Genomic DNA, 18,991 nt, shown 5'->3' with positions numbered 1-18,991 from the left:
GACAATGAAACTGAAACACCTTTCATTTTAGTGTGAGAGGTTTCATGGCTAAATTGGACCAGCCTGGTAGCCTGTCTTCATTGATTGCACATTGCACCAGTAAGAGCAGAGTGTGAAAGTTCAATTAGCAGGGTAAGAGCACAGTTTTGCTCAAAATATTGAAATGCACACAACATTATGGGTGACTTACCAGAGTTCAAAAGAGGACAAATTGTTGGTGCACGTCTTGCAGGCGCATCTGTGACCAAGACAGCAAGTCTTTGTGATATATCAAGAGCCACGGTATCCAGGGTAATGTCAGCATACCACAAAGAAGGACGAACCACATCCAACGGGATTAACTGTGGACGCAAGAGGAAGCTGTCTGAAAGGGATGTTCAGGTGCTAACCTGGACTGTATCCAAAAAACATAAAACCACGGCTGCCCAAATTACGGCAGAATTAAATGTGCACCTCATCTCTCCTGTTTCCACCAGAACTGTCCGTCGGGAGCTCCACAGGGTCAATATAGACGGCCGGGCTGCTATAGCCAAACCTTTGGTCACTCATGCCAATGCTAAACGTCGGTTTCAATGGTGCAAAGAGCGCAAATCTTGGGCTGTGGACAATGTGAAACATGTATTGTTCTCTGATGAGTCCACCTTTACTGTTTTCCCCACATTCGGGAGAGTTACGGTGTGGAGAAGCCCCAAAGAAGCGTACCACCCAGACTGTTGCATGCCCAGAGTGAAGCATGGGGGTGGATCAGTGATGGTTTGGGCTGCCATATCATGGCATTCCCTTGGCCCAATACTTGTGCTAGATGGGCGCATCACTGCCAAGGACTACCTAACCATTCTTGAGGACCATGTGCATCCAATGGTTCAAACATTGTATCCTGAAGGCGGTGCCGTGTATCAGGATGACAATGCACCAATACACACAGCACGACTGGTGAAAGATTGGTTTGATGAACATGAAAGTGAAGTTGAACATCTCCCATGGCCTGCATAGTCACCAGATCTAAATATTATTGAGCCACTTTGGGGTGTTTTGGAGGAGCGAGTCAGGAAACGTTTTCCTCCACCAGTATCACGTAGTGACCTGGCCACTATCCTGCAAGAAGAATGGCTTAAAATCCCTCTGACCACTGTGCAGGACTTGTATATGTCATTCCTAAGATGAATTGATGCTGTATTGGCCGCAAAAGGAGGCCCTACACTATATTAATAAATTATTGTGGTCTAAAACCAGGTGTTTCAGTTTCATTGTCCAACCCCTGTACTGTAGAATAAGTCCCATCAGGCCCACTTTTATCCGCCATTTTTATCGAGCCATTGGCCCAGTGGGTTAGACAGAACAAAACAGAAGGAATTAACATGGATGCAGGTGAACAGAAATTTGCTCTGTTTAATAGATAATGTTTTGGTTTATTTATCAAACCTGACAGAATCTCTGTCGAAATGTATGTCAGTTTTAGGAGAATAGGGATATAAACTGAACGTACAGAAAACACAAGCCCTCAGTAGCCCCTATAGCTCACCTCAGCACCTGCACAGCAAATACAAAATAGATTGAGATAAAAAAATGTATTCAATATTTAGTCATCTATCTTCAAATAGATCTACTTAGTTTAGAAGATATTAATTATTCCCCACTTAAAAAGGACATTAATATATAGAATAAACCCAAACCATAATCTGTTATTTCAAAATTTCATATAGAGTGGAGAATGTAAAATGAATATCCTCCATAGACTGTTGCATTTATTTCCATTTGTTCCTATTGAAAAAACAGACCAATACTTTGCTGAGTGGGATAAAATAATATTTATATAGGTAGGTAAAAAGTCAAGAGTCAGGTTTAAGACACAGTCAGCTACCCAAAGAAAAAGGAGGATTAAGCCTTCCATGTCTGTATGGTTATTTTAAAACAATCCAATTAGGGCAAATGGTAGGCTGGCGTTAACCCAGTTATAGCACGAAATGGAAGAAAATTGAAAACTCTATTGGGGGAAATGTTTCTATTAGAACTTTGTTAGGAGAGACCTGAATGACAAGTTCTCTGAGACACCCTTGAAATCAGTGGATAAAACGTCCAATGAAGATATAGAGTGAAATACTTAGAAAGTATTATCTAAAAGAGAGGGTTGAAATATTTAAGTGGTTTGCTTATGACTCAGAGTTCTTTCCCAGTAAAACTGATACCATATGAAAAACATGGTATAATAAAGGCCTTACAATATACTATACTTTAAAGGAGAGGAACATTATGAGCTTCCAGGACCTTAAAGAAAGGTTGCATTGCAATATCAAGACCTTTTAAGATATTTACAAATCAGAAAAACAAAGAATATTTATTAAATATAAATAAAGAAATTATTGATATATTTAAAAATGCATAAAAGTGATTTATGGACATTAGCAAACCATTGTCATGTCATATGGGATCATACTTACATGGGTCCATTTTGGAGAAAAATACACAGGGTCCTGAAGGCAGTTTTCAAAAGGAAAACACAATTTTATTTTGCTGTGTTGCACTTAGGAAATTTTGAGGGAGCTAATGTACAAAAATCTGATAAATATCTGTTTAAAGTATTGTTGGTGGCTTCAAAAAAGACTAAAACTCAGACATGGCTTAAGAAGGAAACTCCTAGTGTACACAAGTGATTTGATTTGATATGTAGTATTTTTGTCATGGAAATATTAACCTTTAGATTGATGTCACAGGTGGATGTCTTACAAATGGTTAAACTGTTTAAAATATAATGCCAGATTTTGTATAATTAAATTGTGGGTTTTTCTTTTCCTTCTCCTAATCTTGTTGCCACCACTGCTGTTGTTTGTTGTTTCTTTTTGTATGTATTTGTTCTTTTGTATGAAACTGAAAACTAATAAAACATAAATGGCCAACACAAAAACAGAGGCTAATTCCACAGTACAGGTGTAACAGTCTGGGCAGAGGGATCCCATAGAGTTTTATATCTGACATTTGGGACTCCTAACTGTTTGATTTGGTGACCTGAGGGTTTGAGTTGCAAGATGTGGGTAAAAGAGACATGGACATTGACTGAGCTTTTACTGTAACTAATTATATGTGCTCTCTTTCAGACTCTAACCTTGAAAACTGGCTCAGAGTTTATCTGTTCTTTCTTTCTAGATGAAACGACTAAAGGAGCTACATCCATTAACATTTACTTTTCCTTCCCATAGAAAGTACTCCTGGATCAGTGCTTCTGTGTTCTTTTTGTGTCTCTGTTCTGTTCTCTCAAACCCCCAGTCGGTCGTGGCAGATGGCCGCTCACACTGAGCCTGGTTCTGGTTCTGCTGGAGGTTTCTTCCTGTTAAAAGGGAGTTTTTCCTCTCCGCTGTCGCTACATGCATGCTCAGTATGAGGGATTGCTGCAAAGTCAACGCCAATGACTGTCCACTGTCTCTACATGCTCATCCAGGAGGAGTGAATGCTGCAAGTCACTGACTGGATGCAATCTGCTGGGTTTCCTTAGATAGAAAAACTTTTTATCCAATATAAATAAAAAACTAACTCCGACTGCACTGTTCAATTGTTAGGATTAATTAGAATGTATGAACCTGACTGTTGTGAAGTGCCTTGAGACGACATGTGTTGTGAATTGGCACTATATAAATAAAACTGAATTGAAATTGAATTAAAACAGTAACCAGTGCAAAGACATTAAAGCTCTGTGGATTGTGCCTATTTGGAGTTTTTCTGCAGTTTGGACCAACTGAAGGTGATCAAGAACTTTCTGTTGATACATGTGAAAAGTATGTACAATAATCTTGACAAGATGAAATAAAAATATGAATGTCAATTTGAAGTTTCTGTTTTGACCTTAACTCTCTTATTTTAGAAGTATTTCTGAAATAATAAAAACAGTTTCGAACAAGTTGTTTTGAGTCACCTTCAGGAGACATTGGTAGGTCAAAAACAACAAATAAATTCCATAGGTTTGGATTGACAACTGAGTTCAAAGCTGGGTGATGGTACATAGAGAGCATAGACCTAGTTTCAAGCCCACTGGTCCCCACCATAACGATAACAGATTTTACCTATTCATTAACACACCTGTTGAGTAGCTGACTCTGGTAATAGGCAGATCTATCGTCAAAAACGCGGCATTAGAGACACCAGCAACCATAGTCAAATGTTTGCTTGGGGGACAAAACGGGTGACATCAAATCCTACCTTAAACTGCTGGCAAAGCATAAGTGTAAATACATTGAAATTGTTTTTTCACACTGGTAGTTCACACCAATCAGAGGTCACTAAAATTTGATTTGCTTTCATCCCAAAGTTGTTCAAGAAGGTTGAGGCCAGGACTCTGTCCATGCCAATCAAGTTTTCCCACACCAAACTTTATACACTTTATACTCCGAATCTCAAGCTAGGAAACGCCAGGCAGCAGCAGGTGACAAGGATCTTACACAGAGAACAGGACTAGGAACATATGCAGAGTTACAGGTACGGAGCAGGTAGCCAAACAGTGGCATGGAGCAGGAAGTCAACAGTGTCACAGGGTCAGTGGACTGGTGCAGGTAGGCAACTAGCAAACATAGGTGGGAGCTATCAGGAAGAGATGAGACACAGCTGAGACCAATGAAGGGGGGAAATGCTGAGGGAGGGGAGAACATTATGTATCTGCTGCCTTCACCTTAAGTAAGAACCAACTGTTTGTTCACAAAATGAACGAGCTCACTGATTAAAATCCACATTGCTTTTTCTTAAGAAAACCACCAATAAAACAAATGATTCAATGGCACCAAATCAACATCATGGCTGTGGCGAAATCTGAGTTGTGTTTGATGTCTTCTCCCTCTTCCTTTGAGCTGGAGGTTCCTGGCGGGGCTGGCAGTGTGCTCCTGCACACCTGCTTCCAATTTCTAATCTGCTGGAGCTTCAGAGGAGCTGGTTACCGTTCATTCAATGCCTCGGACAGAAACAGGAGGTGGAGGCAGCTTGTCCACAAGCTCCTCCAGAGCAGGAACTAGAACCAGGAGAGGAGGCAGCTCGTCTCCAAATCCTCCGAGACAGAAGAGGCGGTTCGTCCTCGAACCCCTTAAGATCTCTGCTAGAGCTCTCTGATGCTCGGTTTCGATGGTCTCTGGGGTTAGTGGATTCTGCATAAAAAATCTCCCCCATTCTTCCAGCCAGTTCCTCAGCTGATTTGCAACCTCTAATCTTCACCACGGTGAGCTGGGAGAAATGAGGAGGTGCAAAAACAACCTGACGACTAAATTCCATCTCTAACCTCTCCGCTTGGTCCAATAGGCTGGTTCCTTCTGACATACTGTGCGTTTTGTGGTAGGGTTGCAGGACCAAACACCAGACCAGACACGACAGCAAGATATGGTAGACAGAACTAACATAACATGAAACCAGCCGGGAACAATGGAAACGAAAGAGTTTAAATGCAAACAGGGAAAGCAGGGTGAACCAATAAATAGAGGGACCAGGTAATTGGGGGAACTAGGAACAGGTGTGGGTAGACTGCAAGTGAGGAGTGAAATCAATTAACACAACAAAAAACACAGAATGGTAACCTAAGGACCAGACCAGGTATTATAAACAAAAACACAAACTCAAAAACTCAGACACTGGCTGGCATGACAATGCCTGAGTGTTTATTTATGTGGTACCTCCAGCTCCTAAATCCCGGGTCCCAGGTCCAATCTCCATGAAAACTCCTTCTGTCATAACCCTCTAGATCAGTCACTTCCATGACTGGCAACTTACTTCACAGAGCTCTGCTCACTTGAGACCTCAGACCTCCTCTCAAACCCGGTTGTCATTCTTCTTGCTTTTTCAATAAACTTTAAAGGTTTCTCAGTAACTCCTGAGAGAACTTTGTATGTGGGTACAAAAATTGCCTAAAACCAGTGCAGGCTGTTGGGTTTGTTGGTTCTCTATTATTACTACAGCTACTGCTAAAGCATTTGCAAGGTAAAAATACAAGTTCTATTAAAAATAGTGACTAATCTGGGTAGTGATTCTGGAATGCTGTTGTTTTCCACATAATGACACAATTTGAGTTAATACTTAAAAAGTAATATTCATAGAAGGTCTTAACCCTGACTGATTGAGCTTGAGTTGTTTTGCGTGGAAGAATAGACTAAAAATGTGATCTCAAGATATGCAAAGCTCCTAGAGACATACCCCAAAAGATTTGCAGCTCTCAGAGTTTCAGGTTTTTCTCTTATTTATATGATTTCCAAAGACCTGTTCTGCAATTTGTCTGTTTCTTAAATAAATAATGGCATGGTGCGAAATATCATGTTCTGTTCATCTCAGGTCGCACACACTTAACTGTAAAAAGAGGGAATGGCTAAATAATGCATGTTATGTTCTGCCACATTAAAATGCATACTTGACAATAGATGTGTTTTCACTATAAGTATATGTTTCTGCAGCAGCCTTTTGAGTCATTGATGACCTTAGATGTGTTTACGTGTACATTTGTGAACATTTACATGTGCTTACAGACTTATTACTTGTAAGGCACTTTTTTATGATGTGTTATTTCTATTTATTTGAGGGTCACACATAAAAAAACATGTGCAATGAAGAGCTGTTGGGAATGATGCACCTTTATTTACTGCATTTGCATTGCAAGTATAAGGAAAATAAAATATGAATTAAAATATAATAGAGGGAGATTTTTTTGCACTGCCATGGCCTTTTGCTGTTGGTGTCTAACAGAGTAGAGTATGTCTGAATCAACTAATTACAACATAATCAGCACCTCCCTCAGTCTGTCACTCTCACTGATCAATTACAAACAAGACAGATGAACTCCAGGTGTCTCTAAGTGCACAAGAGACCAGCTACAGGGAGCTTGTGAAGATAAAATCCAATTCAATCGTGCCTTCCCTCATCGCTTGCATACATTGGTGAGACAAGTCACGCATGGCTAGCACTGGGGCAAGCCTTTCCTCCTCCAGCCTGATTAGTTCTGCTCCAGAAATGCTGAGAGTGACGAGCTAATCGTGAACGGCTGTGCCGGTGAACGGAGGCCTCTGGGGGACCACAGGCACAGATCGATCATTTGCCGGCCTGCCTGCAGCCGGCGATGCATGTGGCGAGAGGAGGATCAGCTGTCACTTCAGACATCTCTGCTGTCTGTCTCAGCCCAAAATGAAGATGTGACAAGTTACTGCTTTATGAACACAAACCTCCTTGTCATACTTTTATGACCATTTGTAATGCCTTATGGTCCAGCTTTTTTCTTGCATAAGATGTGACATGTCTCATCTCCATATCCATTAACTTCATGGAAAAACATATAAGGACCTTGAGGTAGGCTCCTCTGGAAGTCATTATGCAGTTCTCTTGGGACTCAATGTCATTTTGTTTTGTATATGTTGTGATTTTCAGATTTCATATTTCTTGGTTAGACCACAAGTCATTTCTATAAGATGTGCCTAACAGTTCAACAAACATTGTCTAATTATACTACAAATTAAAGTTGTGACAAGCATCACAACTGTCAGCACAGAAAGCTCTGAAATTTCCTCTAACATCTGAAATGGAATTCCCATAATTATAGATGGCAATAATGTAAACGTTGGTTACAAATCAAAAATCAAAGGAATAACATTTTAAGAGCAGCAAAGTGGACTTACTTCAAGACTTACTTACTTCAAGAGTTGGTAAGTTATCTTTACCTTGCGGAGGCATTCATACCATTTAAACCTATTATTTTACTGCTTAGTCTGTGCCCTTTTTATCCCTGAGAGACCAATCATCCTAATGTGGATAAGAAAAAGGTAGAATTACCATTTCTGTATAAAGTCACATTACAGATATTCATCAAAAATGTGACCCATCTATCTATCTGCCTATCCATCCATCCATCCATCCATCCATCCATCCATCCATCCATCCGGTTGTTGACCATCCATCCATCTATCATCTAAAAACTGACATCTAGAAATATTTCTGCCATTTATTCACAGAGACACTTAACATTTAAAAAGTGGGTCAAAAAGCACAGAGAATCCTGGAAAAGTGTGGCAGTTTAAAATGAAAAATGCGTTGGAACCCTGCCACTTGCATGTAAATAAGAGATGTAAATCATTGCAATCCAAAGCTTCTATGTTATTGTGGACAGGGCCTGAAAGAATACAAAAAAACAAAATCAAATCTTGGAGGCAAAAACGGATATGGAATTTATATGTCTTGATTTCAAGGTTTTTCTATTTTGAAAAGGAAACAGGTTTGAGTGAAACACTTGATACCATTCCTAGATCTTACAATTTCACAACAGGATCTTTGGTTTCTTTAAACAACTAGAGAAGATGATAGGAAAGGGTAGCTTGGTGCTGCATTTCTGCTGCATGTGTGAGTGCTAATAATGACTGTGTGTTTTGTGCAAACAAGTTGAAAATAATGAAGGCTTGCAAAAACAATTTGCTTCTCTCAGAGACAACATTCCTAATATATAAAACAGCTCGACACCTCCTAGAAGGTGTTACTTTGTCCTTTTCCAGGTGTGCTGCTTCAGAGGAACGTACCCGCTCAGACTCATTTCCACACTAAACAGCCGCTCGTTCCACGTCAGGACAGATTTAGGTAGCGCTACATGACTTCATGTGTATTTTTCTAGCCGTCTTTCCACACCTGTCCCTGTGTTTACCTGCCTCCCGCCCATCCCGGGCTCTCATTCGCTTGAATGCCTCGTTGAGATGGACGCAATGAGACGGGTCCGCGCAGGGAGGGAGACAGAGGCAGGGCTATGAAGGAGTGCAGCTGTAAACAAGGTGAAAAATAATCAGGTGACGGTGGACTGTGGCTCTCTGAGGGCCCGCTGCAGGTACAGGCCCAGCAACAACCAGCAATACATCAATTTCTTGTTACGAATGACTTTTTAACCTTCAGTCAGCTCTCATTACGGTTCACTTTTTTTCTCTTTTTGGCTTATTTGTTTTCAAGCATGACCGGAGTTTGTATTGAAATGTCATTACTTTTCTGTTCTTTAGTAATAGTGTTTTTAGGGTTGTTGTGTTTGGGTATGTGAAGTGTAAATTTTAGAGAAAAGTAGAGACTTGAGACTTGTTCATACAGTGTTGGGCTGCACTCTAAACCTGTTTAAAACTCAAGTACAATGAGATGGATTAAACGTGAATGTTTCTTTATTCATAGGGAGTTTGGAATTAGAGTCTGGGTGGTTTCAAATATTCTTTGTTACACATTTAGTGATCTTGGTTCAGTTTTTTAAGTATCCAAGAAACTACTTTTAGAGGTTATCTGTGTCTAGTTAAAAATTTGACAACTTTATATCTCTCCTGTCTATGGTGTGCATAGGGTCTAACGATTTGAGGTGCTGAACTGTTGGTCTGGTGTAATATTCTGGTGTAATATTCAGGTGATTTTTGCACTTTACAGCCTGAAAGAGATTGTGAAGGAGGGGTTTGATGGCTATTCAACAGGGCAAAGTCAATTGTACGTGACTTTTTAAAGTGCAGATTCTGATTTATATTTCATTGCATTTTCTGCAGCATTAGATATTCAATAAATGTCTGATCTCTGTTTTCTTCTCAAAAAGAGGGAAGGGAACAATGCGGTCAGCTTTGATCTTTATTATCTGCTGAACAAAAATGGAATGTAAAGAACAAAGGTAAATCAGTTTATTCCACTGCGCTGCATGTCTCAAAGATTTTATCTTGTTTTTGGGAAGTTTGTTTCTTGCTACAATTGGTTTAGTAGAAGCTGAATTAGTTAAGTCATCAATTTATGCACCAAACCAAGTTACTGAACAAAGGATGTGTACCAATGATTCCCTTTGCAAATCAATTAGGCTGGAGCATAATTTGGGTGCAGTGCTTTGCAAAGGCAATCATACCCCCTGAGCCTTTCACATTTTGTCATTTTCCAACCAAAACATAATTTTATGAGATAAAGAGCAGATAATTTACTCTGATACCCCTAAATAAAATCCAATGCAACAAATCGCCCTACAAAAGTCACATAATTTGTAGAGAGAGTCCAGCTTTGAGTTATTTCAGACTTAAACAATGCAAATGTCAAGGAATCATACATCTCTACATCAAGACCTCCGCTAGGCAAATCAGATCACAATCTAGTTTTTCTCTGCTTGAAATGAAAGCCCCTTGTTCAGAGGCATCCTCTAATGAAGAGGACTGTGAGAAAATGGTCACATGAAGCTGAAGAAACCCTGTGAGGTTGCTTTGAGGCTACAGACTGGGACGCACTGTGCCAGCCACATGGAGAGGACATCAATGCCATGACTGAGTGTGTCACCGACTATATAAACTTCTGTGTGGATAACATCATCCCCACCAGAACCGTGAGATGCTTCCCCAATAACAAACCCTGGATCACCACTGACCTGAAGGACCTGCGTAACAAGAAAAAAAGAGCCTTCAGAGAGGGAGACAGAGAATTATTGAGGAGTTTACAGAAGCAACTTAAAGTCAAGATAAGAGACAGCAAGGAGGTGTACAAGAAGAAGCTGGAGAGCAAGCTCCAGCAAAACAATAGCAGAGATGTGTGGTCAGGGATGAAGAAGATCACAGGCTTCCAGCAGAAAGAAGATTGGACCGATGGATGTCTGGACAGTGAACTGAAAACATTCTTCGATAGGTTTAGTTGTAGTTCAAAAACAAGCTCATTATCCTCCTCTCCTGCTCACAGCCAAACGGACACACCTCCACATGTTTGCCTTCAACCAAATCAGAAGATATTGATGCTCCCTTTGCTTCCCCCTTCTACCTGTGTGTCTCAAGAAGTAAGGTGATCGGAATAAAGCTGCAGGTCCAGATCATGTTAGCCCTAGTGTCCTGTAGGCCTGTGTAGAGCAGCTCTGAGGGATTCAGCAGCACCTCTTCAACCTTAGCCTACCCAAGAAGAAGGTTCTAGTGTAGTGGAAGACCTCCTGTCTTGTTCCGGTACCAAAGAAAACTCACCCATTGGTCCTCAATGACTATAGACCTGTTGGCCTGACATCTCACATCATGAAGGTCCTAGAGAGACTCCTGTTGTTCCACCTCAGTAAGCAAACAATAAACCATCAGGACCCCCTTCAGTTTGCTTATTGCTGTAGAGTTGAAGATGCCATCATACACCTGCTTCAACAAACCCACTGTCATCTGGACAAAGCCAGCAGCACTGTGAGGATCATGTTCTTTGATTTCTCCAGTGCATTTAATACAATCCAACCTGATTTGCTTTGTCAGAAACTCCAGAAGACTCAGGTGGAGGCCTCAACAATCTCCTGGATCAAAGACCACCTGACAAACAGACCACAGTTTGTGAGACTGAAGGGTTGTGAGTCTAACCAGGTAGTCAGCAGCACAGGAGCACCACAGGGGACTGTACTCTCACTATTCCTTTTCACTCTGTACACCTCAGACTTCCAGTACAAGACAAACTCCTGTCATCTGCAGAAATACTCGGATGATTCTGCAGTCGTGGGGTGGATCAGAGATGGACAGGAAGCTGAGTACAGGGAGCTGGTGGACCACTTTGTAGCATGGTGAGGAAACAATCATATTGAACGTAAATAAAACAAAAGAGATGACTGCAGATTTTAAGAGAAACAGGCATAGGTCAAACACTATTTCCATCGTGGGAGAAGAAGTGGAGGTGGTGGAGGAGTATAAATACTCCGGTGTTCACCTGGACAACAGACTGGAGATGCAACAGTGAAGCTATCTACAAGAAGGGACAGACTAGACTGTACTTCTTGAGGAAGCTTAGGTCCTTCAGTGTTTCCAGCAAGATGCTGCATATCTTCTATAGATCTGTTGTGGAGAGTTTGATCTCTTCTCCCATCGTCTGCTGGGATAGCAGCATCAGAACCAGGGACTTGAAAAAGCTCAAGCTAATAAAGACATTCCACGTCCCAAGAGCCAGCTTCTGCAGCTGAGGATCAGACCGCCAAGGTCTCCGCCTTCAGCCGCCACCCATTACACATTGCACCCGATCCCTTTGGCCCCTCCCACTGGTGGTGAGCGAATCGGAAGTGTGCCCCTCCTCTTCGGGCTGTGCCCGGCCGGGCTCCATGTGTGAAAGCCCAGCCACCAGGCGCTCGTCAGCATGCCCCACCTCCAGGCCTGGCTCCAGAGTGGGGAGTGGGGCCCCGGTGACCCATGTCCGGGGGAGGAAACACTGTGTCCATTTTTGGCAATCATCATAAGGGGTCTGTGGACTGCGCTTTGTCTTGTCCCTCACCTAGGACCTGTGAGCTACAACAACATTTAATTTCCCTTTGGGATTAATAAAGTAGTTTTGAATTGAATTGAACTGATTTACAGCAAGAGGAAGATAGTTCGAGAGTTTGGGAGCAACAACAGAAAAGGCTCTGTCTCCTCAGGTCATAAGACAAGTCTTAGAAACATCTAATAGCAAAAGGAGTACTGACCATAAACTTCATGCGTAAAAGCTCTGTTAAAAAAGGAGGTGCCAGACAGTTTAAACATTTAAAAACCAAAATAAAAATCAATCCTAAAATGTGAAGGCATCCATTGCAAGGAGGACAAAATGGGGCTTATGTGCTCACTTTGCCTATGGTTACTCCTAATTGGAGAATCTGTTACCAGGATAACATCTTAGTTATTCATTTAAAAAATCTGGCTTTAATGGAAGAGTGACAAGCAAAAGCCATTGAAAATCCATCCTGGTTATATTTTGTAGGGGACACAACAAACATGCAGAAGAAGAGGCTCTGGTCAGTTGAGACCAAAACGTACCTTTTGGCCAACATGAAATACTTTGTTGAGGAAAACCAACACTGCACATAACTCTGAACACATCAGTCACAAGGTGAAACATGGTGGTGGCAGCAAAATGTTGTGGGGATGATGTTCTTCAGCATGGACAGGAAAGCTGGTCATTAATGGTTGAAAAAATGGTTGACATAAATTCTTCCTGCATTTCATTATGATGCATCACTTTATGTTGGTCCATTGCATAAAATAAAATTCTAGATCAGTAAAATATAATGAAGCAAGCTGACAAAATATGAAAACGTTCAACTAGGAGAATTATTTTGCGTGGCACTGTATGTCTAACGCTGTGTTCTGTAATGTTCGGTACATTTCAGTTTTTTACTCACATTTTTGCACCACTAAATTTAGAGAAAATAGATAAATTTGCTAAAAGAGATTTGCTTAAGGATCTACACACGGTGATTTAAAAAAAAAGTATTTTTACAAATTTGTATTTAACCTTTTTTTAACCAGGTAAAACACCTCATTGAGAATAAAATATTTTTTTCAAGAGGGATCTGGCAAGACAGCAGATCTACAGAGCTATAGTTACAATGAAAACAAGTACATTCATACATACAATAAGTAATACAACAGTCCGTAAAGGTCAAAAATGAAATAAGTTGAAAATATGAGACAGACCTAAAAGCAAGTGCAATAAATAGGTCTCTCCTGTGCCTGGTCTTTTAACAGTGCCTTGAATTATTAAATATGATATTATCAAGATGAAAAAAAACCCTAAGAATCCATGTTGAAGTGATAAATTCATGTCTGCGTTTGTGAAATGTTTGATCTGATGGGAGAAAAACTCATATTCATGACCATTGATAATTCATGTGCTACGATTTATCTTACAAACACTGATGGGAACTTGTGGTCAGTGGCCTCTGTCATGATGGGAAGAAACAAAAGCAGATGGTCAATGATCCTCAAGAAAATACAGCAGATTCAACACATCCTAAACTCAGAGCAGAATTAAGATGTGAACCTCAGTGATCTATGAACATTTTTATTCTCATCATGCATTTCTTGAGTTTCATTGAAACAGTGAGCACAGATTAAACACTATTAACTGTATGCTCTGAAGCCTTACCATTTAACCAGAAAGGGCATGTTTACAGAGAAGGTAACTATTGATCAATTCAGTCTGAAAACATTCCTCTGCTGGTTGTGTACTGATGAATTACAGTGGCCGGTCATTTGCCCCATGATTAAAGATTTGAGCTCCTTGCTGTGCTGCAAGCATAAATCCCATTTGTAGAGATGTCTAGCCAATCCTGCGAAACACTTCACTTTATTACCAGCAAACTGTGTGCGTTTGAACTTAGGCCTGTAGAACTAAAATGGTGGTATAAGTTACCGTGTTTCTGCATTACATTTACGAGGAAACACCAAAGCGGAAGCAATTAGGTTTAATGTCAATATGTGTTGAAGCACTAAAACCTGAATTAAATTACAGTTATTAGGAGAGCTGGCTCAGCCTGCTAAGTTTTAATTAAATCAGAGAGTCTTGTAAAATATAGATCCAGAACTTGTAGAGGAAGGATTCTTTTTCTCATACATGAATCTGAACGAATGCACTAACACTGCCTTTCCAACACCAATTAGAAATGTTGGTAATTTTGTTATCCTAAAGCTAAGTGTGACTTAAACCTGTTCTTATTCAAATCACACTACAGGCATGATGAAATGTTGTGGCACAAGATCCTGTGATAATAGGTAAAGTGCTTCTCTGGAAAAACTATCCATTTTCTGTCAGCAAGACGTCATCTGGTGAAGTAATTTTAAGCCATTAGCAGGGGCCCAGAATATGAAGGTGAGTGCTTTAAGCTTGACACCCTCTAGCTTTGTTTGACACTCTTTAAAGTTGCAAAGAAGCGGTTCTTAAATTTTATTGACAGCGTCGATAAGGATAGACTGCTCATCAGGTTGTCTGACAAAACTGAAGAACTTCTGTAAAATCAACACATGGTGACTGACAATAATTATGTTTTGAGACCACCTCATGATCACTTGATAGCTGGACGCATTGACTTTTCAGACTCTACTGTGTAGTCAAATCGTTCCTGGAATACCTTTAAAACATCTCATTTAAACATTAATATAAGGTATCTGGTTCTGATGTATTTAAGGGACTGTGTTGCCTAAAACATGCAGACGGAATTAGTCATGCCCTGTTTTAGGTCAGTTAGGATTACCAAAATGAATGATTAATTCATTTATTTGGGAAAGCCCGGCTGAAGATTCTGATGAGTTAATTCACGACATTTCAGTTAAATGAAGGTACACCTCCGGATGTATTTTAAGATAATACAGTAAACACACTGTTTCCTGTATCATTGAAAAATCTCGAGATTTCAAGCAAGACGCCACATAAATAGTGATGGACCTTGATATGTCTGGTTCATTCTTTGGTAACATATCTAGATGTCTGAAGGTGTCACTATCTGTGTATCGACCCGAAAACTAAAGCCACGGACCTTCTGAAGACATTTCTGAGGCTGATAAGAGAGTTTCATCATCCACAGTGGAACTGCAGATAAGGAAACAAGTCTTGTATTGACATGGTCACTCAAAGAGGAAGAAGCCAGTATTCCGGAAGCAACATACAAAAACCAACATTATAATTTGCATACGCACTCGGTGACAAAGACCTTTATTTTTAGAGATGTTCTGTGAGATGAAAGTAAAATTTAAAGGTTAAAGAACGTCGTTATATTTGGAGGGAAGAGGGGGAGACTTGCATGGAGTTAACAGCACTGTGTTTTCAGGGAGTTTTACTTCAGGAGGGACTGGCACATTTCACAGCATAGATGGCTTCATAAGGAATAAACATTATGTGGAAATATCAAAGCAACATATCAAGACATAAAGCCAGAAGGTTAAGGCTTGGATGCAAATGTGGTTTTGGGATATGGACAATGACCTTAAGCCTGATACCAAATGAACAAAGTCAATGTGTTGAAGTGGACATCACAAAGCCTGGATCCCACAGAAAATTTGTGGGCTGGACTAAAATGATGTTTGTGAGTAAAGCTGCAAACCTAAATAAGTTACACCAGTTCTGTTTGGAGAAAAAGGCAAGTCCAGCAAACTATTATTAGAAACATCTGTAAGGATACCCAAAATATTTGACCCAACTCATACAATTTGAAAGAAATTCTAACACCAAGAAAATATAAATCCTTCCATGCATATTTTTCTGACTGTGGAAAAAACCTTGAATGGAAATATAAATACACTTCTAGGTTTGACAAACCTGAAAGCTATTCTGTTATTCTATTATGGAAATTGACATAATTTTGGTCATTCTAACTGACATAAAATGAAAACTATTTCATGTTAGGAAATGACAGACTAAAATAGTTGTGTCTTATATATTATATGTCAATGTCTGTTTTCAACTGTATTGACATTTTGATGCACCTACATACCGCTATGGCTAATCTTTAATGTCTTTTACATAGATATACCAACCATTGATGACACATAATAACCCCCCCCTTCAGGTGCAAACCAAATTCAAAGAGTATCACACAATCATTAAGCAAATAAAAATGATTAAGTGGCTCACTCAGCTCTTCATACATGCCAATAACACACACATTATTACTCTGCTATGTGGCATTACCTAAATCCATTCATTTCTGATTATGGTTATATTTTAATAAACATCAGATGAGATTTTAATTACATTGCTACAGTTTTTGTACCTTACCCTTCAAGTCTAACTGCCAAGACAAAATGGAGAAAGAGAGAATAAAAACGTTGGTGCTGCACTATTTCTTCTCTGTGGATTGGATAATAGCAGCATGTTTGTGTTAGACAGTGCTGTTAAAAAAGTATTTGGCCATTTACAGATTTAAATTTTTTTTTTGCTTTTATCAAAAATAATTAGAATTTCAGACAAAAAGCACTTTTCAAAGAGTCTTTCACATTAGTGTGGAGGAATTTTTGCCCACTCTTTACAAAACTGTTTTAATTCAACCATACTGGATGGTTTTCACCATAAATGGCCTGTTTCATGTCACTCTACTGTCTCTCAATACGATTTAAGTCTGGACTTTGACTATGCCACTGCTGAACTTCCTTTTATTATTATTTTTTAAACGTTCAGAGATGAACTTGCTGGTGTGATTTTAATCATTGTCCTACTAAATAATACAAGTATGCTTGAACTTAAGGTCAAAAGCAGCAGCTTCGCTGATTACCAAGACTTTTGGGAAAATATTCTGTGGAATGATGCGACTGAAATTTGAGTTTTTTTAAGGCATCTGTCACGCCATTCATTTGATTCAGTGGTGTTGGAGCAAAGATGCATGTAAAAGTTGCATGGCAGTGGTTCTCGAGAACTGGAGTCTGAGACCCCTGAGAGCCCTGCTCTAGAGCCTCTGGAGTGGGTAGGCTGAAGTATTTTCTGAGCCATTCTTTCTTAATTACACTTTTGTGTTGCTCTGACAGCTACCTTGTTTCTCTGATGTTAACTTCCAGCCTCTACTTCCATGGAGGGCACTGCTCCTTTTGGCTGGTGTTGTGTTTGGGATTGTAACCAAGCATCTCTATGGCAACAGTTTTTGTGTTGTATACTACCTTGTGGATCTCTGTGATGTTTCCAGTAGGTACAGAATATAGTGATCCACCCACGTCCACTTGTTGGGTGAACTGAAGGTCTTCATTACTTACATTCAAACACATTTGTCCTGTGAACAAAACAAAACAATTAAATGTATAAATAATGCTTTAACTAATAATCTTTGAAATTAGATGTAAAAGATGGATGTTTTAAAATGTATAACAGCATTTGTTGTGCAGATGACGTACCTTTGTGTAGTCATTTGTCCTTGTGTGCCGGTGCTCTAAAGCTTGTGTCTAGTAATCAAGGAAGATTTTTGTGAAGCTTGTATCAAGGCTTGTGGTGATGACGCATGTGGTGACATTTGAAGTCTCGTGAGACGGTCGTAGAACATGACCGATTTGGAAACTGGAATTTCAAAAATTAGGGACAGCAAAGTACTGTTGATTCCCCGTCACATTTGGCTGTCTTGGGATTCTACTGTGTGTGCGATAGCAATCTATTTGGCAAAGCAAAAAACAGACAAGTATTGGAAGGGACAGAAAAATGTTTATCCCACCTTATAAACTTGTTTTTTGCTTTTCTGGCTACCCCTGCTTCATCTATGTCACGTGAAAGGGTTCTTTCTAAAGCAGACAAAATTATATAGAAAAAAAAGAAAGAATGCCTAAAGCTTAGCAGATTAGAAAAGTTTATTTTTAAATAAAAATTAATAAAATGTTGTTCTAGTAAGTTCACATTCAGAATTAATTTATTGGCATTACAAACTTCATTCATTTATTCAATCAATTCAAACTTTACACAACAAAGTCTTGTCATTATAATCATTCTGCCTGTTTTATTGTCCACTTGATGGCACAGTACAGCAAATGAAGCATTAGAAACTTTGGCTCATGAGTGTACCAATCGTAAGAAAAGCTTAAGTGCTTTACAAAGCTTCATCTCACCATCACTAACTCTGTGTGTTCCTCTGCATTGTGTTCTGGTGAAAAGCTTCCCTGAGGGCCTGAGCACGTTTTAAAGGTTCTGGAAGAGTCAATTTTGTCATAGTGTTACATATGGCTCTGACCCACATGCAGAATCACGCTCAAGGGAAACGGGTTTATTTAAGGAGAATGTATCGGTATGGTGTGCAGGAACAACTGAAAGGAAAAACGACAAGTAAGTGGCACAGTAGACGAAACCGGAACTTAAATATGAAATGTCTCTTACTAGGAGGGAGTAGGCAATCCTCCAGGAGGAGAGGGATTCGGACTGGAGAAGAACTGAACATGTTGACAATGGTAAGTCCGAAGATTTCTTAGTTACTTGGGGTAGAGCTTGGAGTGCAGGCGACGCGTCAGCGGAGAGGTGGAGGGTGGACAGGTTAGGTTGAATGGTCTGGAGAATCCAAGTCCGGAAGCAGCCAGCTGCAGAAGTTCCAGAGTTCGGCATCGCGTAGGTGTGTGTGGAAGATCCTTCCTGGGGAGATCCTAGGAGCGAGGCTAGTGTGAAACGAAGCCACCGGAACCAGCCTGGGTAACCTCCAGGTAGTCGCCGGTTCGATTCACTAAGAAGAACAAAGAACAAGTTAAACATTGTCGAAGGCAAAGTACACATAAACTTAATTAATATGAGGTTGGCTGAGTAGCTACCACAGAGGCTAATACTCGAGCGTCGAGATGCTGGCTGCTTCCTGCTTAAGTACTCC

At 40.0% G+C, this 18,991-nt stretch overlaps 1 long non-coding RNA gene across 1 annotated transcript; it reads right to left on the bottom strand.

The window, feature by feature from the left end:
- Positions 1-7,981: 7,981 nt before the first annotated feature.
- On the bottom strand, positions 7,982-17,263 carry LOC124882831. The gene is made up of 3 exons (XR_007042006.1): positions 17,194-17,263; positions 8,514-8,748; positions 7,982-8,113 (listed from the first exon to the last, which is right to left on the bottom strand). It is a non-coding gene; the product is annotated as an uncharacterized LOC124882831 (long non-coding RNA).
- Positions 17,264-18,991: the final 1,728 nt, after the last annotated feature.

Source organism: Girardinichthys multiradiatus, chromosome 17 (assembly GCF_021462225.1).
Source record: "Girardinichthys multiradiatus isolate DD_20200921_A chromosome 17, DD_fGirMul_XY1, whole genome shotgun sequence".
Taxonomy (NCBI): Eukaryota; Metazoa; Chordata; class Actinopteri; order Cyprinodontiformes; family Goodeidae; genus Girardinichthys; species Girardinichthys multiradiatus.
Note: the sequence above shows the minus strand (reverse complement) of the source record. Positions and strands in the feature narration are given on the sequence as shown.